Source organism: Moschus berezovskii, chromosome 11, assembly GCF_049115385.1.
Source record: "Moschus berezovskii isolate FMDL1 chromosome 11, NW_MosBer_1.0, whole genome shotgun sequence".
In the NCBI taxonomy this organism is placed as follows: domain Eukaryota; kingdom Metazoa; phylum Chordata; class Mammalia; order Artiodactyla; family Moschidae; genus Moschus; species Moschus berezovskii.
The window spans coordinates 18,204,451-18,211,027 of record NC_142470.1 but is presented as its reverse complement, the minus strand read 5'-3'; the positions used below and the strand labels follow the sequence as shown (position 1 = coordinate 18,211,027).

The window sequence follows — 6,577 nt, the reverse complement described above, 5'->3', positions numbered from 1 at the left end:
GTTGCAGCCCCAGCTGTCATGTCCGAGGTAGGATAATGGTGGCAGGGCAAAGAGAGATATTCTGAGCCCTGCCTTCTTCCATTTTATCAAGAAGAGCAAAGTTTAAAAGACTCTGAAACAGTCTCTGGCTTTGGCCTCAAGCCCAGAATTAGATGACGCCCCTCTTGCTACGAGGGGTGGTTGAAGAGTGAGGAGCAGAACTGTTAAGATGACTTAGAGCAATCCTGGCCATGAACCGGGGCTAGCCTATGGTTGTTCTGAACCAAAGTGGGATTCTTCTAGCAAGAAACAAGGGAGGATGTTGATAACAAACAGTGTATGTCACAATCCACAAAGGAGTTTGGGATGAGGAGAGTGGTTTATAAAAATGAAGCAGGTGGGGTTGGGACTTGCTTTGTCCAGGAGGAGAGAGGTTCTGGGTCTGAAACACTTGATACAAATAAAGCCCAAATCAAGGTGGAAATGACAGCAGAGCTGGCCCTGGAGTTGATGTAGATGTCCAGAATGGAATACAGCACTTTCCTTGCGGTCAATGTTTATCCTACTCTTATCCAGTCACTAAAGCTTTACTGGGTTGTTGCTGAGTCTCTAGAGTAGAGGCCAGTGATTATCTGTTAACTTGTAGGAGGAAATGGCAACCCACTCCAGTATTCTTGCCTGGAAAATCCCATGGACAGAGGAGCCTGGTGGGCTACAGTCCATGGGGTCACAAAGAGTCGGATACGACTGAGAGACTAACACATCTGTCTACTAGACGTTCCCTCAGAAGGACTTGAGCTTCATGTTTGCGTTCTTTAGACCCAAGTGTAGCATTTCACTTGCTCTCCCACGGCCTCCCTGTGGTGCCTTCTTCGTTTTCTCTGCCTGCTTGTGACAGGGGCAGCTCTGTTCACTTGTCACCCTGTCCTGGCACGTGCCTCAAGAGCAGTGCTGCCCAAGAGAAGAGTACCATGAGCCACGAATGTGACTTCAACCTGCCGCATGGTTACATTTTAAACAGCAAAAAGAAACACATGAAAATAAAAACTACATCTTAGTTAACCTACTGTATCAAAAATATCATTTCAACATGTAATGAGCAGAAGAATCAGTGAGTTTTTTTTCACTCTTCTTCATACTAAGTCTTTGAAATATGGTTTGTATGGTACACTTTAAACATCTCTACTCAGACTGGCCACGGGTCAAGTGATCAATAGTCACATGGGCTAGTAGCAGTTGTTGTTTAGTTGCTAAGTCATGTCCGACTCTTTTGCAACTCTCTGAACTGCAGCCTGCCAGGCTCCTCTGTCCATGGGATTTCCCAGGCAAGAATACTGGAGTGGATTGCCATTTCCTTCTCCAGGGAATCTTCCTGACTCAGGGATCGAACCTGTGTTTCCTGCTTGGATATATATGTGGATATAGCCAACATATCCCCACTGTTGGAAATGGGTCGTCTCAAATATAGGTACTTGGGAGGTAGACCAGAAAGTCTTGGAGCAGCGTAGCTAGTAAACAAGAACACAGACTTGAGTTTATATCCCTTGGGTGGTGGTCTTACTAACAGTTGACGCAGATCAAATCACTTAACTCTGTGCCTCTGTTTTCTCATCTGTAAAGAGAGACAGCAAAATCTATCTTGTAAGATGTCGAGGAGATTAAATGGGAGGATGCACACAAAACGCACAGTGCTTGGCACAGAGTAAGCCCTTAAGAAACAGTAGCTTTCGTTATTTGAAACTAGATATTCTGTGCGTCATGAAGAACTTGAATTTTAGTTGCAACAGTAAGGTTTGGCAGGAGCAGTGCTGGTCCCAACAGAAGGTGTGGGTTCTCCCTGCTTTGGGAATTAGCCTGGGGATCTCAAGGCCATTTGTGGTGCTTCTATTCTTGGCTGAAGCTGGATGAAGTCACGTGTCAACTGCAGGGCTAGGAAGGAAGGGCCAATACCAAGGGAGGGTGGCCCTTGCTCTAGGATTTGCTAACTGTTCACCATCCTTTCACTACCTGAGGATTCTGATTCCCATGGGAACTTGACTGAGGCCAGGCGCCTTCAGAGCAGAGTGTGGATCTGGTCCTGTCGTTTGTTGTCTCTGCTCCCACTGTGCCATCCTTCTGCTCACCCCTCCTCTCTGACCTCCTCAGGGCTCCTACTGACTTTTCTTCTCTTAAATGACTGCCTTGAAATATTGTTGTTCTGTGCAATGGAAACAAGCATTTCATTATTATCCTCAGTGTTGAAAATGAAAAGTGGGCAAAATAAGCCAGATGCTTAGTGACATTGGGAAAAGCAAAGGCTAACTTTGTTAAAAAGCTTCTTTGTGGTATCAGGCAGGAAGTGAAATAGCTTTAAGTGGCAAACATTTCTCAATCATTGAATGCACCAGTAACCTTGGCATTCTTTTTCTTCTGTCAACTTGAAGGAAAAAAAACCCCCACAATGCCCAGATATAACTCAGACAAGAGAGGGCAAAGTGTCTGAATCAATGCATTGTCACAGAGCCCCTCAGAAGGCTGGTCATCCCTTCAGAGAAGAGTCACGGATGAATTGATGATGGACATGTATAGGTGAGCCTGGGATCCCCCAAGAATTGCTGGCTTTCGTTGATACCTCTGACCAACTCATTCTCTCAAATCTGTTGCATCATCAATGTCCAATTTTAGACTTTAACTTGTAAGTCCATTTTCTAGGGATGGTGAAACCCTAGTCCCCACATAAAACATTTGTTCCCTTTGCCAGATGCTACCGTCTTTATTCCTATGGCAAGTTAGTCTCTTTGCTCAGAATATAAAAACACAAAGAAGCGTGATTGGCTACATCTTTTCTTGAAGAAAAAAAATAAAGTATGTACTGAGGACCAAATGGATAGACGTGAAAGAGAAATGAGAAGACTGGTGCCACTGATAGACTCTTGCTTTGTTGCACTTTTGAAGACTTATTTATATATGGCAAACAGGATATGGCACAAGGGAGTGTTCAGTAAATACTCCTTAATTGATTAAAACACAGAGATGAATTTGAAGATCTTTCAGGAGATAGGTATATTTTAAAAAAATACAGCGGCTGATCTTGATCAGCAATAAAAATGGTGCCAGATGGAATCCTGTTGATTAGGAGCAAAAATCTGTCTAATACGAAAGAGCTCTCAAATGTCATGACTCTAAGAGCTTTCCTAGAAATTCTCAAGATGGCATCTCACATTTTCTCATTAACCTTTGCACTCTCTGCAGTGACAGGAGGCATGTTCTGAGAAGGCACTAAGGAAGGCAGAGGTATGTCTTGAGATGTGGCTGGAGTTCCCATTTCTGAACTTCCGATTGCATCTTCTTATCCAGTCTCCATCCTTCTCCCTCCAGCAAAATCCCCTTGTCCTCGACCCCCAGAGTGGACCAGCTGGTTCCAGTACCACGACTCTTACCCCTGGTGTGCTGCTGGTAACGTAATGGTTTGTTTAGTGTCTGTCTTTCCGCTGTGAGCTCCGCAAGGACACAGATCAGGACTTATTCATATTTACATCCCAGCAACTGCCTCCCAGTGTCTGGTAGGTGACAGTCTAACCAAGGCTAGTTGAATGAGCGAAGCGCAGACGTATTCCTGGGTGTTCAGAATTCCTAACTCAGTTTGGTGTTGGTGTTCTTTGTGGTGTATTTCTAGTCTTGCTTCCTGCGGCTCCCTTTTCTCCCTGAGATAAAAACCGAAGCCAGACTTCTCACCTTGCAAAAGGTTAGCCCCATTTCTAAAGCCGTTCTGTAAGCTCTTTTGAGAGGCTTGCAAAGTCTCCTGTGTCTCTGGGGAGAATCCTAGGTGAGGGGTTGGCAAATGCTACCACAAATCCAAAGAAGTTGCCCTTGAAGTGAAATGAAAAGGGCATTGTGTTCCCTCCCTTTTAATTTCAATCCTGTCATTGTCATCTGTTGAGCAGGGAGCTAGGTAGATTGGGAAAGCTTGATTCCTCCCCCGCCTCACTCTGAACTCTCTGTAGCCGGATATAGTTTGTGATTTCCCCCCTCCCCCTCCCCGTTGGTTTTTCCCTCTGCAGTGTACTTGAAACAACCTTTTTGAATATGGAAGGGGCTTCAACACAGTCCTAGCAGCTAGCTGAGGGTGGGCATTATCCTGCCTGTACTGCACTGAGTTTACGAAAGCACTTTTTCCAACCCTGACGATAAGTATCCGCCTTCTCAGGCGGTGCTTTGTATAAATGTCATAAACAATGGCTACTGTGGAGACATGCATAATTTCTTTGGCTCACATTTCTCCAGAAAGTGCTCACAGGTTGATGGGCTGGTGAAGGTTCTTCCTTGTTTCCATCCATCTGGTTATTCTAATGCTCATCAGAACTATGATTTCTTGTTTGATAACCCTCCAACGGTTAAAGGGAAGTATGTGTCATCTCAGCACCTGGTTTCAGGAACAAAGTACTCACCTCCCAGTCGAGTAAGCCATTGCAAATAACCTTTGCTCAGGGATCTGCAAAAGCTGAGTAATTCAGCAGCCAGGACTGTCCCCCTGGTGGGTCTGGGGCAGTGGGGACAGGGGTTTCAGGTGAGCTGGGCTTCAGCAGTTGCCATGGAGATTATCAATCATTTGATGAAACTTCCTGGGGAGGGGTGTGGGGGCAGGGTGAGAAACCACAAGAAAATCATCTGTCTCTTAACAACACAGCTATCAGGCTCAAGAGAGTCGGACCACAAGGAAGACTGAGCACCGAAGAATTGATGCTTTCAAATTGTGGTGTTGGAGAAGACGCTTGAGAGTCCCTTGGACTGCAAGGAGATCCAACCAGTCAATCTTAAAGGAAATCAACCCTGAATATTCATTGGAAGGACTGAAGCTGAAGATCCAATACTTTGGCCACCTGATGCGAAAAGCTGACTCATTGGAAAAAAACCCTGATGCTGGAAAAGATTGAAGGCCAAAAGATAAGGGGATGACAGAGGATGAGATGGTTCGATGGCATCACTGACTCAGTGGACATGAGTTTGAGCAAATTCTGGGAGATGGTAAAGGACAGGGAAGCCTGGTGTGCTGCAGTCCATGTGGTCACAAGGAGTCGGATATGACTTAGAGACTGAACAACCACCAGGCTCAATCCTTTGGGGGCACTTGATTCTGGAAACAGAGGAAAGTCAAGCATTGTAACTTCCTTTAAGAAATACACCTGATTTGTGATCCGTGATTGTCATAATCTTTCAGTGCCCTCAGAGCTTGTAGTTAATTTTGTGTGTTGGGGTTGGGCTGGGCGCATGTGCACAGCTCAGTGCTGGCAGTAGGATTTCCTGGCCCCTGTGGGGAATCGTATTCTAGCATTTTCTGTCTAGAAGCCTAGTAATAGATCACTCCTATTTTGGTACCCAGTCAAGTGATGATGATGCCAGCTCTCCTGCAGTGAGGACATACTGTGTACCAAGGGCTCTACCCATATCTTCTCCACTAGCTCTTATTGAAACAGAGCAGGACCCTATGGTCCTTCCCCCACTTGCCCTCCATCTGCCTTTGGTCCGTAGAGAAACTGAAGCCAAAAAATGAATTTACTCATCAGAGAAGTGTGAGAAGGCAGAAGTGAAGAAAAGCAGTCAAACAGGACAGAACAATAATAGTTTAGTCAGTAAGCAAAGTCAAGGACCTTCAGTTCCTTCTCAAGGGCTATAGATAATATTTTGAGCCATATCCTGTGAGCTGTCTTGTAGATACTGAAACCCCCATCAGGTGGAAGAAGTTAACTACATGATGACCAGAAGGTAGCCATGACATAAGCTGCCACTATTCCAAGAACTGGCCTCAGAGATATGGGAACAAATCGACCCTGGAAGAGAAGATTAACTGTACTTAAAACAATCAAGATGACGCTGATCAGACCACCCCATGACCAATTTCAAGATGACTGTCAGAGCTGACTGCACTGTTTCTACATGCAGTGCCCTTTCTCCACCTATAAAAGCTCTTGTCCCCTGATTGTCAGGGGCTGGGGCGGGAGTCAGACCTTTAGACGGGTGTCTACTCTCCTCCTCATCTCCTCCTGGGTTGCTGGCATCCAACATAAAGCTAACTTTCTTTCCCACCAACTTGCTTCTTTCTTGGCCTTATTGGCGAACCTTGGGACCTCCATTTTCAGTTACGTTATGATCCCTTTGTAAGGGATGCTGTTAATTCTTCTATACAGATAAGAAAAAAAGGTCTAAAGAATAAAAAAACAGACCCTCTTAGAGGCCACCGAGCTAATAACTGGGAGCAGGGCCTTCACACCAGCTGAAGGTGCTCCTCATCATCTGTCTCAGTGATCCTTGGGGGGCCTGGTGAAGTGACACCCTCAGTGCTAACAGGCCACCCCTCAGGGCTTTGCTCCAATCTCAGCTCCTCTGGCCCCTCGGGTGCTCTTGTCCACCTCTGGTCTCAATTCCCTGCAGCCTTCCTCAGTTTACTTCAGCCTCTCACCTGAAAGGAGCCAATCGGTACTGGCTCACCTGCAAATACTGGCTGAGGGGTAGCAGTTTGGGACCACAGGAGAATGGGAAAAAGAGGAATAGGCAGGAAGCCCTAGGAACCGCCATGAGGAGGTTCTCTTGCTTTTGGTTTCAGGGCGGGAACTGGCAGGTC

At 45.9% G+C, this 6,577-nt stretch overlaps 1 long non-coding RNA gene across 1 annotated transcript; it reads left to right on the top strand.

The window, feature by feature from the left end:
• The first annotated feature begins 1,385 nt into the window (after positions 1 to 1,385).
• On the top strand, positions 1,386 to 6,305 carry LOC148776095 (uncharacterized). The gene is made up of 3 exons (XR_016038533.1): positions 1,386 to 2,547; positions 3,211 to 3,252; positions 3,337 to 6,305. It is a non-coding gene; the product is annotated as an uncharacterized LOC148776095 (long non-coding RNA).
• Positions 6,306 to 6,577: the final 272 nt, after the last annotated feature.